The sequence below is a fragment of the Coturnix japonica genome, chromosome 2, assembly GCF_001577835.2.
Source record: "Coturnix japonica isolate 7356 chromosome 2, Coturnix japonica 2.1, whole genome shotgun sequence".
Taxonomy (NCBI): domain Eukaryota; kingdom Metazoa; phylum Chordata; class Aves; order Galliformes; family Phasianidae; genus Coturnix; species Coturnix japonica.
Window position 1 is genome coordinate 90,289,958 of NC_029517.1, and position 21,481 is coordinate 90,311,438.

The 21,481-nt window shown below is 43.6% G+C and overlaps 1 protein-coding gene across 29 annotated transcripts in view; it reads left to right on the top strand.

The window, feature by feature from the left end:
- The window catches only part of EPB41L3 (erythrocyte membrane protein band 4.1 like 3), a 132,034-nt gene that overhangs the window by 34,863 nt on the left and 75,690 nt on the right, over positions 1 to 21,481 (top strand). For 7 of the 29 annotated variants that reach the window (XM_032442660.1, XM_032442662.1, XM_032442664.1 and 4 more), the window contains exon 1: positions 4,389 to 4,509. The exons of 1 other annotated variant lie outside the window; for it this stretch is intronic. The gene's annotated coding sequence lies outside the window, so the exon portion shown is untranslated. Of the gene's footprint in view, positions 1 to 1,859; positions 2,027 to 2,091; positions 2,342 to 4,386; positions 4,510 to 21,481 lie in introns of those variants that run through there. 21 more of the 29 variants (XM_015855305.2, XM_032442655.1, XM_032442654.1 and 18 more) reach the window with 7 other exon arrangements.

Below are 21,481 nucleotides of genomic sequence, written 5' to 3' on the forward strand. Positions count from 1 at the left end.
AGATGGGGGAACAACAGGTTTCGGGAAGAAGAAAGAGGGAACAGGAAAGAGGATGACACGGCAGTAGCAGGTTGGGAGGTTTCTGTAGTCACTGAACTGGAGAGGAGCTGGTCCCTGACTAAGCAGCATGCATGGAGTACATGTCTAGAGCAGCAGGAAATGAGGGAAGTTCAAAGGCTGTGCACTGAGGGAGAGCAGTGCAAGTTGCAAGAGCATGATATCCCTTATCCCTCCTGAACTCATACTGTTTTTAAAGAAGTGAAATGTAGAAGTTAAAAAAAAAACCAAACAAAAAACAAGCAGAGTGCAGGCCAGCCTTTCTCCATGGTGTGCAGCAGGGTTGAATGTCTGCTGCCAGAGGGAGGGCTGCGTTGGACTGCATCAAGTCTTGTGCTTTGGGTGTTTGCTCCTGATATCTGAGTCTGAAGCTCGACCTCCAGAAACACAAGAAAATAGCAGAAATGAAGCTACTGTCACATCACGGGGCAGGAGGTCAGTCTTGTCTGGCACTGCTCAGGCTCATCATCTGAGCTCCTTTCATCTAAATAGATACTGCTAACATTCCATCGAAGCACGGGTATTATTCACTTTTCCCACCTGTGTGGAAGGAGTCTGCAATTACAGCTTGCTAAAAATCACTGGAAGAAGGTGGTTTTAAAATCATACTCAAAAACTGCTGATTCATCAGACATAAACTTTCCATGGAGCTCTGTATGACAGAAGCTGGGGCACGCTGGCCAACTAACCCACTTCAGAATTAGAAAATAACATTCAAAGAGGAAAGAAACAACACTCAGCAAGACTGTGAGGGCTAAGAGCACTGAAAGTCAGGCCCATAGCAGCAATGCAGAGGTCCCGTCTACTTAATATTGACTGCAAAGATTTCCTGCCTGAAAAAAGAGCCTATTAATACCACTCAATGTTTTGAGGTTAAATCAATGTGCTTAAAGCTTTTAGGTCCTCAGATTAAAGATGCTATTAGATACGCAGCATATCCACAAAGGGGAGCTCAGCGTGCTATTTCTGGGGGGCATATCCCTGCTCAAGGGCAGCAGATGTGGCCCCAAAGCACCATGTCCCTGTGTAAAGCACTCCCACAGCTCACTCTTCAGACTCTTATTTGATTCAAACTTCATTCTTTTCTTCTTTTTTTTTCCCCCCAAACCAAACCTTGTTAATACTGCTGTATCTCTCAGCTGTCAGGTATATTCCCTTGTAAGTCACATGGCTTCCGATGCTCCTGTTGAGTATATGAGTTATTTTATTTAATCTACATGTCTAGAGCTATGCCCTCTCTTAGCTGATGGCACACATTCTCCTTTCAAAGCCTTGTGCCTGGTGCAGCACTCCAGATCTAAGTGGCAGCTCTGCATTAGGTACAGAGTAACGTGGTTCTGCAGATCTGAGCTATACGACATCCACTGCTGAATGTCAAAACCTCTTTCCTTGCTGAAATCCCAAGGAGATGCTGCTAATTAAAGGAGATTTCTTTCCTCAGCCCTGATTCATAGCAGAGGCCGGAATATAGTTTGGATCTTAGCATATAGGGGGGGTTCTCAAAATAAAATCTAAAGAGGGAATAAGCCTCCTTTACCCATGTGTTGCAGCAGCATGAGGGTGTTGGGCTGTGCTTCTCCCGGAGGCAGCCAGGACTGCAAAACTCCAAAGTCATTTTCAGTTTTACATTACCCTTTTTTGGGTCAGCAGCCAATGTGCGCTCAGAGCTGCATTTATTTCTGTTTTGGTGATGATGCTGAGCGAAATAGAGGCCAGATTTTAAAAGCCTGTAGTTCGTCATTGGAAATTATAAAGCTGATACCACCCCCACTCTCCACACACACACACACACACACGGTAAGAATCCCGCGGGTAAATCAAAGCCAGACCTTGTCAGCACCCAGCTTGCTGGTTTCGAATTCCCAGGCACTCTCCCTATCCGCTCTGCTTGCAACCGCAGCAGCCAAACTCGCCTACGGAGCAGAAATCGCTTCGCTGAACCACGAACTGCGCAGTTGCCCGGACGCAGGTGGGGATCCCGGTGCCCGGCGGGGACCCTCTTTTGCTGCTAGAGAGCGGCACCCCTCGCTCTCCGCTCGCAGCCAGCATCCAGCTTTTACCGCTTTCCGCGGCGTGGACCTTTTTATTTATTTATTTATTTATTTTGTGCCTTTTTCCCTCCCTCTCTCCGGAGCAGCCTGCACAGACAGCCCTGATTTGCTGCGGAGCGGCGGAGGCTCGCTCAGGGCAGAGCCGGGCTGCGCTGCCGCTCGCTGCTGACGCGTGGCCGCCGCCGGGAGCAGCCCCAGCCCGTTGCTGCTGCTGCTGCTGCTGCCTTCCCCAGGTACCGTCCCGGCCCCGCTATGCGCCGTGCCCTCCGCCAAGGGGAAGTGGAGGGTATGCCCTAGAGAGAGGGGTTACAGATTGCAGCCCTCTTTCATTTATTTTCTTGGTTTTAAATATATACCGGTTTATATAGACGTACGTAGAGCTCGTTCCTAGGAGCCATTTTTGAAGTCAGCAGCCGCGGAGGCCCCGGGGGTGCCCTGGGGAGAGGCAGCGAGCGGAGCTCCGGGGTAGGGAGCGGGGAGGGGAGGGTGGTGGTGGTGAGCGGAGAGCTGCCCAGGGCCGGTGCGTGCCGTTTTATTATCTTTTCTTTTTTTCTTTTTTTCTCTCTTTTTTTTTTTTTTTTTTTTAATTTTTTTTTTTTATTTTTTTACAGCGATTGCCATTTTTATAGCAAACTTCACCGCTCACCCGCTCCTTTCCTTCCCCACCCGGCCTTGACTCTTTCCTTCCTTATACCCCCCCCAACCCCCCCCTTATTCCACATTCCCCCCCCACACCCCCCCACGGGCCGTGGCTTCTGCAATGCGGTGGGTGTGGTTATGCACGGAGTACAGCGCGGCTCCGGACCGCTGCAGTGCCAGCACCGCCCCCCCCACCCCCCATACCCGGGCCCCTCCCGGCCGGCAGCCGCGGCCCCCCCCTCCCCACCGGGGATTGGCAGCGCTCGGCGGGGCCGCTCCTTGCGGGGGCATCGCGCGTAGAGCTCGGGGTGGGCCCCCAGGTGCACGGCGGGGCAGCGGTGGTGGCCGCACGGGGCTCCCAGGGGGAGGAAAGGAAAACAGCCAAAGGTGCGCCCGTCGGGATGCTTGACATCAGTGATGTGATAATTTGCCCGCTGTGAATGGGTTTTGGCTTCGGAGACTGAGACTGGGGATGGAGGGGAGGGTGCTCTCAGGGTTTCTTGCTTTTCATTCAAAGAGCTGAAACTTTACCAGGTACAGAGACATGCTGGAAAACTATTTGCCTCGTCATCGTTACAAGTAGCAAAGTGTATCCAACATGGCTTTGCAGTTTTCTGATTCTTGTTTTGGCTCTTTTAGTAGAGGAGGTCACTCAGGATGATGCTCAGAGCTTCGGGCATTGCTTTGCAGTGTGTGGTTGTATTTGAGGCAGTGTAATTACTGCTTGGTCAACTGGATACCTACTGCAGCAAACCTGCTTTAGCAGGAGTTTAAACTGGTTGATCTCCAGAGGTCCCTTTTAGCTTCTATGATTCTCTGATTTGCTGAGCTCTATGTGTATGTTGGTTGTAAGTTGAAGGGAAAGTGCCTGCTTTGTTCATCTGAAGTCTTTGCAGTCAAAATAACTGCAAGTCACAGGGCTGCTTGCCAAATAAGAGGTGTATCCCATGTACATCTGTGGTTCTACAGTGTGGTGATCTGAATGTCACCTCATTCCTTTAGCTTTTAACAATTCCAGCATTTTCTATGTCAGTAGAAAGTTGGAAGATTCGTGTATGTACATGTACAATATATTAAGTATATACATGTGAACATAAAGTTTCAAAGCAACTAAGCAAAATACATTGTTGACCACTAAATGGTGGTCAGATTTGATCAGGTTTACACTTTTTCTCTAAAACTTGGTCAGTGAGACCTTAGTGGTGTAGGAAAGTTGAAGACCACCCTGCTGCATCAGGATGTGATGACATCTCTGGTCCTGCCGCACCCCTATGTATGCTCCTTTGCACAGATAAGCAAGTGCTGCTCTCTGTGGGCTGGAAACTTTCAGCTCCTGTGCTGGGATGAGCCCTGCATGTCAATATGGGAGAGGAGAGCCCAGGAACACTGCATTGGGGTGAAAGCTGTGGGACTGCTGGCACTGGATCAGGAAGGCTCCCAGAGCCTTCAGCATGCCACAGACCTGCTCGCTGCAGAGGAAAATCATCATCCCCAGAGAATTGGCCAGCATTAAGCATCCACTGCATTTGTCTCATCTGATGGGAGCCTGCTTCTGCGGTGGGCAGGTTCAGCCTCTGAGAGGAGGAGGAGGAGAAGGAGGAGGAGGGCTGGGGGCCGCAGGGTGGGGCAGGGCTGTGCCTCTCTTCTGAGGAACTGCAGCAGAGCTGAAGGGCTCCAATTTTACTTTGGGTTTTCTTCTCTATTCTAAGAAGGAGAAAGTGAAGGTGAAGCTGCGACTTACGTAATTCGTGAATTAAACTGGGTGAGGTCTTTTTTTTGTCTGTAGGGGAAAATCTTTGATGGCAAAGAGCTGCTGTTTGCAGGGTTTTATTTGAAGGCTGTGGGTTTCTTATAGTTAACGTGTGCTTGGGCTGCGGGTTTGACCCGCATGGGTTTGACAGCATGCTATCATCTGCATTTTGTTATCTCTGTTGTCTGGTGCATGAGTTCTTTGGAAGCTGTGCATGGTGGGTTCCTTAAACCTGTCAAATATCACTTGGGTGTATTTAGGGCATGATGTGGAGTTCACAGTAACTTCTTGAAACGCATTAAATGTGTTATGCGCAGCAGGCAGCATACAGGCTTGTTTCATGGAAATCTCATGTAGCAGTAAATGGCTGAGGGTTGTCTCAGAGAAGACACTTAGAAGTGCTTATAAAAGATTACTTGGGGCTCATGAGATGAAGCATCCACCTTATCTCTTGAGTTCCAGCATTTTCAACATGAAAGCTTTGACAACTGTTTCCCACATGGAAATATCCCCACTGTGGCTGGGAATGTGCCTGAGTGTCTGACTTGTCATATAGCTAACTGGAGGCTGGATTGTAGAGTCTGAACACTCGGAACAGAGTTCAGGGTTAATCTCTCTGTAATCAAGTGAAAATAAACATGCCCCTATCAGTGAAAAATAAGATCGCTGTCTGATAAACTGAAAATATGTTTATTCTGATGGATTATGATGGGTTGGCTTTTATTTGGTGCAAATTAGAGAAGGATTATCCCAGCTCTATAGCAGCTCTCTTAATTTTTAATCTCCAATGTTTTCCATTTCTAGCGATGGGGTAGTGGTCCAGGGCTACATGTGGATACGTAGCCCTTACTATTCCCTTTGCTGGATGGACACCTGAAGAGAAATGCATGTTTCCTTTGGGAAGGTCTCCAGCCAGTGAACCAAACAGCACCAGCAGCGGAGAGGAGGAGCATAACCCCTCATGTTGGCTTAGAGAAGAGAAATCCCACAGGCTCTCTGCTCTTGCCCTGCCCTTACCCATAGCTGTCACTGCAAGCAGCAGTGTGGAGGGAACTCAGAAGGGTTGCTGGGAAGTGGGTGCAGTTATAAAAGCTGAAATGATCAGGATTTGGGACAACTGAGTTAATGCAAGGCAATGTGCCATGTAGACAGCAAGCTCAGGGTCTCCTGCACCCTTTCCTGAATAATCAGTGTAATACAGTTTGAGTCATGGTCAGTTTGTTGGCTCTGGAGGAAAATACCAGCTTTACTTTTTTGTTTGCTTGTTTTGTTAGCAGAGCTGTTTGTTTTTCAAGTAAAATGGATGAAAGCTAAAAAGAAATGATGTTAATCTCCCAACTCGCTTATGGATCAAGTTATATACTATAGGACACAGCATATGAAAAGGCCATATGGGAATAAAAGTTTAAAAGGTTCATGCCAATTAAAAAGAAGAGGAAAACCCTTTTTTAGATAGACTTCTTTCATTTTTACCCTTTTCTGTACCAACCTTTGTTGGTACATTACTTACTGTACCAACCTTGCAAGTACTTTGTGCATCACAGACAGTGAACCCCTTTCAGCTGCTGTGCTACCTATCAGAACCCATTTGTTGGCAAGCTAAGGAACAAAGGCAGCACTGAAATGTGTGAGTATCCCCTACCAGATGTGGGATCCTGCCGAGGAAAGCCTTTAGCTTAGAGGGTTAAAGAAGAATGTGGAAGACGGGAGATGAAGCATGTGTGGGGCAAGGAGTGAAAGAAATTGAAAGCATCTGTGGATATAAAGAAAAAAATTTGGAGGAGGGATTGTGTAAAGAGAAGAGTTAGTGAGATGCAGTGTTGGATACATGCGCATGCATCTGTTTGTGTGCAGTTTGTGTTTGCTGCTGAATGTGGTGGAAGTAGCAAGTCATTGCAGTGCCTTAATGGGCTATAGGGGAGAACACACATCTACCCAGCCCCACTGCCCAGCATGGCTCCTGCTTCCCCTCCCTTCCCACATCCCCTTTCTATGACTTCTCTCACTCCTGGGAGCCCCTTTGTTTGGGTCCCCATGGTGTTGCTGGTGGCAGCCAAGCTGTATCCCTGATGGAAGTCACCTTGTTTACTCCTCATCAGTCTGAGGGCAATTATGTCTTAACGCCTTCTGGTTTCCTAGGACATACTGACTGCAAATAAAATCTCATTTAATAAGCCAGTAAATGCAAACAGGCTGTGGAAAAAAATAAATAAATAAATGCTCCTCCAGACCTAGGAAACATATGTTTATGCTAGCTGAGAGACCTGTTCTTGTATCCTGACTTGCATAGGGTAATGTCTTTGTGCATCTTCCCTTGATAATTGGTAACCTTGCCTACGAAATGAGGCTTGATCCGGTGTAGACAGTGGCATTGTGACCTGACCCTACAAATTGTAGCTCAGATCAGGAAGCTGTAATCTCTTGGAGGACCCTGGAGATGATTACTTCACCGCATCTGCTGAATTCATCTCTGGTTTTCTCTGTTGAGTTACAGCTGTTGCAGAGCAGCGTTTTGGGTTTGCAGTGCTCAGCCCCTGTGCTGTGTGGGTGCTATAGGCATCTGTCCAGATACCTGAAAGTACGCATCTGGGCAGACAGAAACATTGCTGTATGGAAGTGCTTGCGTCAAGAAACGTGGTATTTCAGTTTCTTTTCCTAGTAGCTTATGCTTAACCTTATGGCATTAGAAAATACGTGGTTTGGCTTAAAAAACAGAAAAGCGTAATCTTAAATGTCCCAACAAAACAAGTGATATATTTTCAGTTTTCCTAGATGGTCTTGGAAGCTCATGCACTGGTTGCAGAGTGATTTCCATAGGGAATCTGGCAGCTGTGTTAGTCAGAAGTGCACAGGGATGACTGGGAGGAGGACAGGGTCTGCCCATGATCAGCCCCAGTGAGGAGTAAAACCCCACTATAAAGGTTGACATTACATGGAGTTACCTCTTACTGAGTAGTTTTCTACAAGAGGCAACTACACTTGCCATTTTATTTTTTCAGTATGTTGCCGATTTAACCATTTATCACAGTAGGCGAATGCCAGTGGAAAATCTTTGAAGAAGCTGCAGAATGGCAAGCCCAGCTGCAGGGTTTAAAGATGGACTGAGATTGTCATTGTTTGTTTTTTTTTATGTGTGTGTTGGAACCTACATTTTCTCTTTCTTCTCTCTTGGATCATTCCAGAAGACTGAAAGTTTGGGTTAATTATATGTGCTTAAAGGAAAACACTGTAATGTAGTTTCCGTGTAGTGGAGCATTATTCTGGTACAGCTGGAGCTGGCAGCCTTTAATTCCCTTACCACCTCCTTTTCCTCCTAAAAATAGCAGCGCACTACAGTGGGATTACAGGAGAGGCAGAAGAACGTTTCCTGAGCAACAGTTTTTGCTAGATGGCAGTTGAAAGCAGCACCAAGAGCATGGAGGAGACAGAGGGAGATAGGAGCAGGGAAAGACTCAAGTCAGAAAGAGGCAGAACTGGGGTGGAAGGGATGAGGGAGGTGGGTGGGAAGCATCCTGTGCTGACAGCGAGATGTGCTGCGCTGCCTGGGGAATCAGGGGACACCTCACCACCTGAATCATTTAGAGGTTGCTGAGACAGAACACTCAGCAGCGCGGGGAGCAAATGCGCGGTGTGGATGGGAGGCGTGGGCAAGGTGACCTAATTTCCATCTGATTTCTATGATTTATTAAAGTGTTTTGTGAGCATTCTCTTAGCAGAATTAGAGACAGAATTTTTAGGCATGGCAATTAGAAGTCCTTTAATTCTGTGCCAGCGTGCTGTCAGGGTTTGATCACTTATTTGCAACAACAGTGGGAACCCTCCATGGCAGCAAGGAGAGGTGGCTGCTGGGCTCTCCTGGGTGTTAGTTCTGGTGCTGGCCCTGGGTTGGCTTCTGGTTTGGGTCCTGTTCTCGATGTCACTAGTACTGCACCCACCTCCTTCTTGAGTATATTTAAATGTGTCCAACCAGGCTTTCTGTCTGCATAAATTTTGTCCTTGCTTGCATTGGTACATAGTGAAATTGTTAATTCAGTAATAATTAACAATCATTCATTACTGTTATGCTGAAATACTGTTATTACTAATTTTCTTTGACAAACCATCCTTTCTTATAAGTACCGGAGATGTGGTTGTGTCTGATCAGTGCCCACTCATCAGAGCTCTTGCAAAGCCAAACCAAAACATAAGAATTTCACAACATTTAAAGATAAAAAGGAGTGTTTTATCATCATCTACTAGTGGTGTGACACAGATTTCTTGACTTGTTCTTCACTATGTGAATTCACAACTACTTTACTTGGACTCATATCAAATATAAAGCAGGAATATCGTTCTTTGCAGCTTCTCTACTACAATGGTAGGGCAGAGCAGTAAAGCCAGTCCTTTTCTCTGCCTGAGGGGACAGTGATTGAATTAAGGATGCTGAAGTGAAGAATAAAAAAAGCTCCTTCTCCTTCAATTTTTTTATTTGCCACTGCTTCACTAATGGTATGGACATAAAATGTCTCTTTCCAATATCTGGCAAATTGTCTGATTTTTGGTGTTACCCCTAGAATACATTTAAGGCCAGGCTGGATGTGGCTCTGAGCAGCCTGGTCTGGTGGTTGGCAGCCCTGCCTGTGGCAGGGGATATGAAACTAGATGATCATTGTGGTCCTTTTCAACCCAGGCCATTCTATGATTCTATGAATCATAATAGTTGTTCCTACACTATATGGGCCGGAGAAGTACTAGCAGCTTATGCAGAAAGAGTACCAGTATTAAAGCTACAGGGTGTATTGCTCTTCATTACAAGTGACACAGAGGCCCTGGAGTGTGTTCAGAGAAGGACAACAAAGCTGTGAGGGGTCTGGAGCACAAATCTTATGGGGAGCAGCTGAGGGAACTGGGAGTGTTCAGTCTGGAGAACAGAGGGCTCAGGGGAGACCTCATTGCTCTCTACAATGACCTGAAAGGAGGTTGTGGTGAGGTGGGAGTCAGCTTTTTCTCCCAGGTTGTAGTGATAGGATGATGAGAGGAAATGGCCTCAAGTCATGCCAGGGAAGGTTGGATGTTAGAAAATATTTCTTTGTAGAAAGAGCGGTAAGGCAGTGGCACAGGCTGCTCAAGGAAGTGGTAGAGTCGCCATCCCTGGAGGTGCTGAAGACATGTAAAGGTGTGGCACTGTGGGACATGGTTAGTGAGCATGGTGGGGATAGGCTGATGCTTGGACTGGATGATTGCAGAGAGCATTCACTTCAGTGACTCTCTGTCTGCAGTCTGCCTAGTTCTGTATTTGCTTCTTCTCAAGCTCCGTTTTTGTTTTTACGTATCTCCTATGCAGATGCAATTGTGTTTTCCCCAGACCTTTGTTGTTGTGAATCCCCTCTGACTGCCTGTGTTTTGTGCTTCCCATCATCTGAAGCAACTCTTCTTAACTCTTGTTGGTGTTTTTCTATGTAATAGCAAGGTAGCAGGTATGAAAGGACTTATCCCCTATGACCTTCTGGTCCTCAGAGGTTGCTTTGAAGAACATGATCAATGCAGTTGCTTCCTTCTTCTGACTGGTCTGTGGAAATTGCTACAAATGTATCTCTGTAATCTTGCAAGAAATCTTCTTGGGCTGTATTCCAAAGTGAAATATGCTGATGTGTAATGGATGATGCAGTAACAAACGCGAATGTACATTATAAAGATACATCATTCTCTAGCTCCCAAGCGTTTATAAGGTGATAAAATAGATACATTTAGTTCACTAAAAAATGTTTTGCTGCATTCCTTCAAGTCATTCCAGGGCTATTGCTGTTTTTAATGGGCAGAACTGCGAGTTTGCTTCCTTAGTAGCGTCTTCTGATCTTGTGATGATGTTCTAAGAGGAATCTCTGTGAGATGGAACTTTGCACACAAACCAAGGTCTCAGCCATGGAAATGCATTGTCTGTTAATTTTCTAAACAAAACTAATTCAGATGGATGCAAGTGCTTTTGCTTGTTTTGTATCTGGTTTCTACTGGCTGTATTTTTGTATGTTGATATGATAAGCAGTTATTTCTGCATACGTGGCACTGTTTAAAAAAAAATACTCATCATTAAATATATCTTATTTAAATGTTGACTGCTGAGCCTGAAAGAAACTGTCCGGAAATTCAGGAGGAGTAGCCCAAACATTAACAAGAGTCTGAATAAGTGTTTGAATGATAAACAGGATTATTTCCTACTTAAAAGCATTCCAATTGGAGACGCTGGCTACGCCAGAGCCGCTCTTTGGCTAGAACATGTTTAAGCCCAACATCTTGAGACACTCAAGAGAGGAATCCTGCTTTCTAGTGGTATTTGGCCTTGGTTTTAAAACAATGTACTCCAAGCTACTATTCTGAAATTACGGTCCCTGGAAAACCCAATTGAAGTAAATCAGTGGAAATTTTTGAGACTAGTATTTCTTTCTGAACTCTAGTTAGGCACTCCATAGGGAAATTATTTATTAAGACTATTACAGAGGTAGAAAAATTGTATTCAAGTGCAATATTTAATGTCTCTTAACATAGCAGCTCTGCAATACGTATGGTATCTTCTGGAATGGGTGTAGTGAGGCAGGACAGTTTTTTTCAGTTACTCCTGAAGAATTTGCTGGTTCCATTGATGGTAGTGAGCAGTGGAGTGGCTCTGCAGACTGTTACATTGTGCATCTTTGAATGGAGAAGGCAACTGCTAGAAAACATAGCAGGAGCTTGAAATGTGCATAGCCTTCCATGGAGGAAGAAGGAGGGACTGATAGTGCGTGAGGCTTCCACTCAGGCATGGGTAGAAGACTCCTGGACCTCCTTAGTTTTTCCTGCCAACTCTTCTGCTCTTTTGAAGTGCAGAAGAGACCCCCAATTTTTGTTCCTAATTCCGTCCTGCTGCTGCTCCTTCTTTCCCACCCCCAGGAGTCCCTGCACCAGGTCTCCCTGTGGGTAAATTCTGCTTGATCCTTTATTGTAGACACCACAAACATTAAGAATTTGGCTTGTCAGGTAGAAATTTAAATTGCAGCAGACACACCTCTTGTGGAGTTATCCTGCGATTAAAACTGTCAGTTCAAGTGAAATGTTATTTTCATGGGCTCCTAACCTTTCAAAGTATTGGTGGTTGAAGCTTAAACGTGCTATCTGCTTTCATCAAAATTCATCTTTAAAGATATGTTTCATGTAAGGAGGGAAGTAAGTTTCACCTGTAGTTCAGAGATAATTGAAAGTGTATTTGTTTCCACTTGAAAATTTGACCTTTCTTGTCTTGCCGTAGGAGCAAGCCAGAGCTGTCCAGACTTCGAGTTTTCACACCTGTCAGGTGTGATCTCGTCGCTGAGGAGTGATGCTCTCAGACTTAATGAAACCAGAATGATGTGTCTTTTGATAGTCTCTCAAAATAGCCATGCAGAAGCTGATAAAGGTTGAGAGGTTATCAAAATGTTTTGCAACAGTAAAACCTTAAAGCACATAGCAGAAAGTTGGGAAGAAAATCGGCGACCTTGAACAGTGGGGATGCATTCCTTTCCTGTGCCCCCACTTGATTTAAACAGCAGAAAAACTTCTGCATGGGCACAGCCTTTATCTCTCATGAAACCATCCTGCAGCTCCAGAAGCATGAAAGCTGCATCTGAAAGGCTGAGTTTATATCTGCCATGTGAGGCAGAGAGCAACACCAAGGCACGTTGTGACTTCTAAACATGTTAAGAGGAGACGAGAGGTGGGCTGACCTGCAGGATTCCTATATTGGTTGCTTCAGGGTTGTGCATTATTGGGGTTGCTGATGTTATGAATGGAGCCCACTCACTGTTTTCTCTGCAGCAACAGTGCTGTCATTGCCGACATTTCCCCGCTCAGGAGCCAATAATAGCTGAAGATATGGGATCCTTCTTTTTAGAGCAGCGGGATCCGAGGTTCATGGTTGTCCATCCTCCAGCTGAGCCTTTGGCTGTGCAGACGTTTCAAGCTGTATTTCTACTGGGACTGAGTATAACATGAGTTTGTGCATATTCAGTGGGGTTTTTGTGTCACAAATCCACAGGGCTTGTGGGCCGTCACCCTCCTGAAGTGGGCTCCGACCTGCCCTGTTTAGTTGCCCTAATGGTATGAAAATCTACAAGGTTTGCTTCAGATATCCTCTCTCTTCCTTTCCAACTGGGAGACCAGTATTTTTCTCATCAACAGGTCCTCTTGAACACCACAACAATAGCATCTAAATTCTTTAATTGAAAACTCTGGGCTCGGATTGAGCAGCTCTGTAAGCCCCAGTAGATGTGTAGTTGTTGCCAGTGGATTTGCTGCACCAAATAGCAGAGTGCTTGCGGCTTTCACCCCTCATTCTCTTTGCAATCTACCTATTGGCACTATAAAAATGTTTTAAGTTTAATTATTTGGCTGTTTAATTTTCCTCATAAAAGATGAGACAACTTGTAAGTAAATGGAAGATTTGTGACCTAAAACCTATAAGCATAAGAAGCTTTGGTCCTAGCCTGTGGTCTTAGAAATTGGAAAAAGAGCTTTTTAGAGACTGCTTAGAAAGAAATGATGGATATTGGTGCCATCCCTGAGGATGGCAGCTGGAAAGTTTAATTATAGGTTTGAAATTCAGTTAGGGATTAGGGAAAGTGTTAGCTGAAGGAGTGAATGTTACTGACAGCTGTTTGCTGTAAGGCCTCAGAGCAGCAGTGTGCATAAAGTACATAAAGCGTGGAGCCAGGACTGTGGGGGCTTTAAGCACTCAGGCACTCCAGGTTGCTTGTTCCTTGATAAATGAGCTCAGTCTCTGTGAAATCATTGTAAAGGTTTACAAACATAAAGATGGAGGCAAAAAAAATCCCGTGTTTGTTTTGAAGCCCTGTGCATGGGCGCTGTGGCCAGGTATAAACAAAGGGAGGGAGAAGAAGTGGAAGGGATGGGGTGTATCTGCACTGACTGAGGGATCTGAGGCATCAGGTGCTAAGAACCTGGTATCGCTGCCCTATGTGTTTTTGGACATGCTCTTTGCCCTGGCTTTACCTCATTCCTAACTAGTACACAGTGATCACCTGCTGAGACCTGCTTTGTTAGGAACCAGAGTGTAGGGGATAGGACCACCTGGAAATGTGCTTCAGGCTCCTACTGCAATTGAAATGGATTGGAAAACCCGTGCTGCTGAGCATGGGGCTCACTCTAAGCATACTGAGAATGGTGTTGCAGACATACAGGAATAGTTGGAATAAAAAGTTTGCATCCTTTTTCCTTTAAGAGTGAGAAATATTTATGCATCTAATTAGGGTATTCTAAACAGGATTTTTTCTTCTCAGAAAGAGTGGTATGGCATTGGAACGGGCTGCCCTGGTCAGTGGTCACTGTCCCTACAGGTGTTCAATGACTATGCAGATCTGGCACTGAGGGATGTGGTTTAGTGGGCAGTATCGGTGCTAGGTGGATGGTTGGACTTGATGATCTTAGAGGTCTTTTCCAATGTCACAATTCTGTGATTGAATATGTAAGTTCTGTTGTGAGGGTCAGCCACTGGTGCTGAGACCTGCCATGTTACATATGGCTCGGACAGCTATAAGCAAATACAGTGTTAAAGATGAACCAGTCTTGTCTATTTGTTTTTTGTTTGTTTGTTTTGGTTTGGTAGTGGTTGTTGTTTTTTTTTTTCCTCAGGACTGGAATTTTTTCATTCAAGTGCATTTGGTGTGGTGTGAAAATAGTATCTTGGTTTTTTTTTTGGTGGTGATGTTGGTTTTTTTATTCCTGTGGTACAGGTTTCTTACTACATACGTTCTGTTTGAATGAGGAGGAGTTGGGAGGGATGTGTGCCAGACATAAGGTTGCTAGGTGCACGCACGACTTAAGGGATCTGCTTTTTAGCACACCGCAGTTACCAGAAGGCATCCTTTGAGAGGACAAAGAATGATTACAGAGCTATAGGGAAAAAAAAAAACCTTTTTATTTTGAAGTGTGTTTAAAACAGACACACAGTGGTGACATTTCAGTGGAGTCTCTATCCTTATGTGGAAGGATCGTAATATATATGGAAAAGTTTGGATTTATCTCTGTTGGCTGTGAATTTTAAGACTTTATTTTATCAGCTTCAGTAACAAATCTGCTCAACCCTACAGGCTTCTGTGGCCTAATGATATGCTGAACTGAGTGATAGAGGAGTGGAACAAGGAATTCTTTTCCTCCAGAAATCAAACTAGTTGGAATGTTTGGCGTTATTTATAATACATACAATAGATTTATGGTTATACATGATCTTCCTTGACAATCAAAACATTGTACAGAACAAATAATGTGTGTATGGTTTAATAAGTGACAAGTGTCCCATATGAAACATACAACACTGTAGCTGCATGGCAGCAGTAATTCAGCCTTCCCGTGCATAATCAGTATGACTGCTAATAATGTATGGATGCAGTATAGAAGGTAGTCCAGCTGGCTTCTTAAAAAATAGCTGCGTGATATTAATACCAAACATTTGCAGCTCTTGCATGCTTTCTGATCTCAGCTCCAGCTCTTTTTGACAGTGCAGTTAAGTGGATTGGTACCTTCACGTGAATGTGGACAATGGGCTCCTGCTAATGCCTCAAGTTGGGGTGGGTATGGGGTGTTCTGGGGACTGCCGGTGCTACTTTCCACTCGGTGAAGGAGGAGAAAGGTATTTACACGTCCTTCTTTTTTGGAGAGCTTATGTTCCTTGGGGAGTTCACTGGCAATGAAAAGAAAGCATTTCATGTGGTATTCAAAATGCTGGACAAGAATTCACAGCAGGCGTTTCCTGTCCTCTGGAGCATGAGCAGGGAGAAAAAGAAAGAGAGAAAGAAAAAAAGCATCTTATAAAATATGGTTCTTGTTGGGAATGATGGAATATAATTCAGCCTGTTTAGTTACAGTTTTGTCAGCGTAGCTTAAGCAACATACTGAATTACGAGTGAAATAATATGGAAAAAAAAACCCAACACAACATCATCTTTCTGAATAAAATGTTCTTTTGTGGGACCGTAAAAGTTTGCAAATGGGATAAAATAGTGGAGAGCCTTGGGTTAGTGTTTTGGGAGTTCTGCCCTTTCTTGGATGCTTGCCTGTGAGTGAGAGAAGGAATTCTTAACTCACTCAGTTTGCAGGCTGCTGACTTTTTTTTTTTTTTTTTCAGTTGATTTTTCTTCCCCTCAGCTTGGAAAACCCATGAATTACAGCTGTAATTCTGAAACTTAGATGCTTTTCTGCACTCATAGGCCCCTGTCATGTTTCTGGTCTTATTTAGAACTAGTGGATTAGAGAGAAGTCTCAGAACTCCACCCTGAAATCTTGCAATCTGCTTTCCTTCTTAAGAATATGTACATATCCAAGTCCACACTTGTATCTATTTAAACCAGCTGCAGCTAGCCTTTCTGCAAGTTTTCAGTTATCTGAATACCAGCCATTGTCTAGCAATGGGTTTGCCACTTCCTGAAGTGTTATCCTATAGCTCCTTGGTCTGTTTGTCCCAAAAGACACCAGCTGCTGATACCAGCAATGGGAAGAGCACACGTTCTTGGTGGTGTGACATAGATTTGGGTTTTCTTCCTTCACAGCTCAGTGTGCTGCAGTCCCTGCAGATATTTGTATGGCATGGAACCACCTACGTGGCCACAGTCCTATGGGGCATTCGAACCTCCTATGCAGCCCCTTTAATTGCTCTTCTCTTTTCCCTCCACATGTCACATCTGTTTCATTGTTCTCAAAACACCGCTTTTGCGCTGGAAGAATGCAGTCAGAATTATGTAGTAATTCCATTTGGAGCACCACTGATGCTCCACCTGCTTGAAATGCTCGGACAGCCTAAACAAAAGTTAAGAAATCAACACTGAAGCTGTTCTCAAAATGCAATTTAAAAGAATCCTATGTAGTCTTCTTGTTTTCTGTTTTTCATTAGCATTTTAAGCTGCCTTGATTAACATGAAAACACAGTTTTTACTGACCATTTAGCTTTAGGTTCATCTGGAGCTGAACTAAGCATTTGCCAGCATATCAGAAGGGAGCTGACACTTCTATTGCAAATAGCTTCTCCCCAAAAGCACTACTTGTGTTGAAACAGTTTGAGTTCTGGCTTGCAGCCATAGGTTCACCTAAGCGTGCTACAGGAAGTGACAGGTAGACAGAAGTAATACATATTTTAATGTGCTTGACTCGGCTAGAGACTGTAAAATGGAATAGACTTTCCTGTGCTTTGCTAGCAGATGTGAGATTGCTCCCAATTTATTAATAAGTTATGGCACTGCCAGCACTGCCACTGGGGTCACCTTAATTTCCCTGCAGCTCTTGAAATCAGACGAGAAACTGGAGTTCCTGAGGTTTCTCAAAGGCATTATCCACTCTTGTGAGCCTACTACAGAGAAGACGTGCTGAGATGCCAGCCATGCCAAGTAGTTGTTAATAACACCTGCTGGGTACTGAGGTGGGTATTTCTTAAATGGTTGTTTCAGTAAAGGATGGAAGCTAGAAGTGAAACTAGAAATATTTCCTGTAAGTATCCCTAATACTCTGATAAATAAAAGAGTATTATGTTTTGACTGTATTTGATATATGGGAAGCCGCAGTTGTTGTAACATAAATCATGGGTACTCTGTCACTGAAACTAGATCATGTACATTAATGAATACATTACTTGTTGGAATGTCAGTCAGCACAAAAGAAAGAACTTCTAAAATGTAAAATAGAAAAGAAATCCAATAATAAATATCTGCCTAGTAAAATTCTTTTTTGCTTACTTTTTACTTAATATAATACAGTTTAGATTGCCTTCTTCCCCTTGGGAGATCTTTAGACAAGAGAGAAAACAGTGTAGGATTTTAAACAAATCGCAGGTTAAAACTAAGCTCATAGTATTATAATGTTGTGAAGATGGTGAAGTTTTTAATACCAGGAAGCATGGAGAATGTTGTCTTAAGACACTCTTTACAGTTGTTTCAGCACCACTAAATTTAGTTGATCCCGAGTTGAAAGTAAGGCTTGAATACTATTGCTCAGACAAGAGGTGGACTGATTGGAAAGAGAGAATAGAAGAGGCAGAGTCTATAAGAGGGCTAAAAATAGGATTTCTAAGAAGAGGCAGAGGAGAGCGGAGTCCGAGGGGAAAACAGCAGTTGTCTGCAAGCTGGAGAGCCATTGCACACATCCACCGTCGTCACAGCAAGAAGTAGTGTGCTTACATTTCAAGTAGGAAGAATTAGGTCAGACATTTGGGAAAGTTTTCTTGAACAGTAAGGCAAGGGAGTCAGTCTACATAATAAATTTCCTGTGGGGAATAAGGACATTTTGGCATTATAGGACATGTCAAGTGACATGAATACGTAATAGAGTGAGTTTAGAGAAGGCACTTGGAAAGGGACCGTGAAGCGCTGACGTCAAGATGCAGGACATTTTGAAGTGAAGAGCAGCATAATTAAGATAGAGCAAGTATCTGATCTATTTATTTTGTTGGTGTCTTTTTCTTACTTGCATGGCTGTCTCTCTAAAGTTTGGTGGCTGCTGCTGAAGGAATATTTAATGCTGTTCTGGAGCTGGGGGGATTATTTGATTTCTTGCTTCTGTGCAGATGTTGTTAAAAATGGTTTTGTAAGTGTAAAGATAGATTTGTGCAGCCTCAGCTGTGCTGAAGTACATGCATATGGTGCAGGCTGCAGAGAGCAGAATTGGTTGGACCCCAGCTGCAGGGCGCTGCTTCCCCAGGGCATTGTTGACATCTAGGGAGTGGGTTGGATTACTTCATTCATTTTTTAGTTTGCATGTAATAGCTGTATGAATATTGGCATGGAGATTTCTGTCCTTGCGGAAAACAGACTGCAAAACAGGGGAAGGAGAGGTGAAATTGAACTGTCGTTAATCTATCATCAACCATAGCTACTAGAATGAATTTTTGGCCATTTGTTATGAAATGAGGAATAATTCTTTCTATTATCTGCATATGTAGTAATTCCTGAGAAGACTGAATTGTACATTATTGTGGTATCAAAATTGTTTGATAAATTAAACTTCAAAATCATAAATTCCTTCCTGGCAAAATTTTCCCACAAGACTATTACCTTTTCCCCATGATGCTGAGTAGTGTAGAGTATAAAAAGTTGAATTTTACATGCTGTGATCTGGAGGGTACCAAAAGAAATGGGTTGGCATAAAACAATCAGTAGATATAATGCACAGCAGTTCTTTGTCACATGCCCAGGGAATGTCGCATTGGTTCCAAAACAAAGTCAGCAGGAAGGATGGAAAAAGTCACTGTTTGTGCACCTATTTCACTGGTTTGGGTACTTTCATGATTAGCGCAAGAGACAAGTTTGAAACACAGCACACAGAACAGACATTAATTTATTAACTGGAGAATTCTTAAATTAGGGTAGATAGGAGCTAAATGAGGATTTTTAACCTTAAAAGAAAGCAGTCAAACATTAACCAGAGCTATGTAAAGAAAAAGGAAATGAGAAGGGAAATGATGTATGTTGTAAAGTCATGTATTACTGAGTTGAGAAATACCAGCATCTAACTAAATTACCTTCATTTCTGGTTTCAAATGATCAACTTGACATTGAATCAGTTTCTTTTTTAAAATACTCGGTCTCTGTTGAATAACCTAAGATGATTTCCAATGACTTTTTTTTTGTCTTTCTAAATTTCCAGTGATCTAAAATGTGTAAAGAGCTTTCTTTCCTCTTTCTTTTGCAAGAATTGGTTCATTTGTTCCCTCTCCTGCTTTTCTGACTAAGCTGCATCACTACTATTTTCTTCCTTTCCACCTCCTCTCTCTCTTCCTACACCATTTTTTTCTGATCGCTTTGTTGTGAGGCACTACAAACCACCTAGCTGTCTTCATTGCTTCAGCCACATCTGCTCTCTCTGAGGTGCCATCTCTCCTATGTGCTTAAATCCAAGACAGACATACATGTTGAAGAAGAATGGCCAGGTCAGGTGACATCCATCTTCAGTGGAAGCATAATCCAATATAACACTGAGTCAGGAGTTCATAATGTAATTACAGCTGGGTGTATGGCATTCAAGGGTTTGATGGGCGGATAGAGTTAAATCCTCTTTAAAGATAGCTGTTTTTGTTATCAGACTGTATTGGGTGCTGGTCTTCATGTTTGCATGGCTCAGAGCAACTGCATAGATGCTATAGGATTTTGACTTTAGTAGGACATTGTGAAGATACAGCATACTTGCTTTTAATTAGCTATGGGGTTCATCATGCAGTGGGCCCTCAGGATATAGCTCCAGTGCATGGAAAAACATGTGCATGAGCTCTCTGTGTTTTGGAAACACACAACTAAAATTGTCCTAAAACGCGTAACTGAAGTGTAGCCAAAGCTGGGAGAAAATCTCGCTTACTCAGTGGTTTTAAGTTAGATCTCTCCACACTGCAGATGCCTGGATCCACCGTAAATATTCCTGTCATTTGAGCTTTTCCATGTTGACCGACTTGTTCCTAGAAGTCTGCACTCCCACTACACCATCTGTAGGATTTGGTTTGCATCCAACAAATCATTCAACAGCTGGTGGTTTGGGGAAGCTGAACGGGTGGAGTTGTCATTCTAACAGTGCACAGGCAGTGGGAAGAGCTGCTGGTATCTGCTCTTGAGATTTTTTGAGGGCCAAGGGGGACACCTTGTAATGCACTTTAGCACAGGATCATCTGGAAGGGGCTGAAAGAATGTTTCTGCAGAGTCCGTGTAAATTGGTGTCATGAGCATGCCCCTCTGCCACACAAACAGTGGTTGTATAGTCTGTAGCTGGCAGTGAGGCAACTAAGGAGTGTGATTTCTGATACAGATCTCTGATACAGAGTTCTGGTATAAGAAGCTGACTGTCTGATGTCACGTCTTCGGTTGTTGAGACTCACAAAGTTTTAATTTGTTTGAGGAGCCAGTGGTTTCCTGACATGGTGCTCCCAAGTGGAAAGCTTATCACTTGATGCTGAAGGGTGTGTTTTACATTAAAAATCAAAATATGAAGTGAATAATCTGTTTTGGGAAAACAAAATTATTACAGCTAAACACATCTGTGATACCTCGTAATATAGCCTTGCTGCTATGGGCTTGTTTAATGTCACTAAAAGCTGAAAAACGGGATGAAAAATTAGTGTGGTATTTGGGGGAAAAATTGAGCCAAACAGAGGAGGAGAGCAGTCAGCCCTGAGCCCCAGAGCTGTGCGCACAGAACAGCTTTTATTTAGAGAGGGCCCAGTGCAGGTTCAGGCACTGCTCATCTGTTTTGGTTTTGTTTTGCTGCCTGTAACTTCTTCCTTCCTGTTGTGTCTACCTGAGTTTGATGGGTTTTTGGTTATTTTAATTTTGTGTTCCAGTTACTAAGATGCCCACAAAGCCAGAAAAAACACATCGATGTTTTAAACTTATCTTTTGTTTGTTTGTTTTCTTTTGTTTTACTTTTGAGCTTTCCCATCATCTAAGGTAAAAAGATAAATCCACAGTGGGATGGAGTGGGAAGCCTATGGAGGTGATGGGCTAAGATGGTTTGCACCTTGCCTTTCTGATGCCCATCTTCATGTGAGGCTGAGAGCACAGCCTGGTTGGATACTGTATGAAACTGAGAAAAGCGTTCACAGGTGCTACGGTATTTTTGCCTGAGGTTAAAGTGAAAATCAACCACAACTGCCATTTCTCAGTAACTTACGCGCCTCTTTTTATGTATTTATATATATATATTTCATATCCAAAAGCGATTATCTTTTCTCCTTCCTATAAGAAAATATGAACTGTAAAGATCTTTGCCTGAAGCCCACTGAGTCTCTGTAGCACTCGTAGCAAGTTTTAAATTGTGAATGATACACAAGGGGTCCCATGTGAATGTTTTGCTCCAGAGCAATTCAGAAAGGTCAAAGCCTCATGTAAACATAAGCCAAGTAATCAAAGTCACTTCTCTGCAGAAAATCACTGTGTGGCATTGAGGGTTCTTTCTTGTCTTTTTAAGTTCTTGAATAAAGTATTTATCAATCAGTTGTAATCACAGCCCTGTGAGC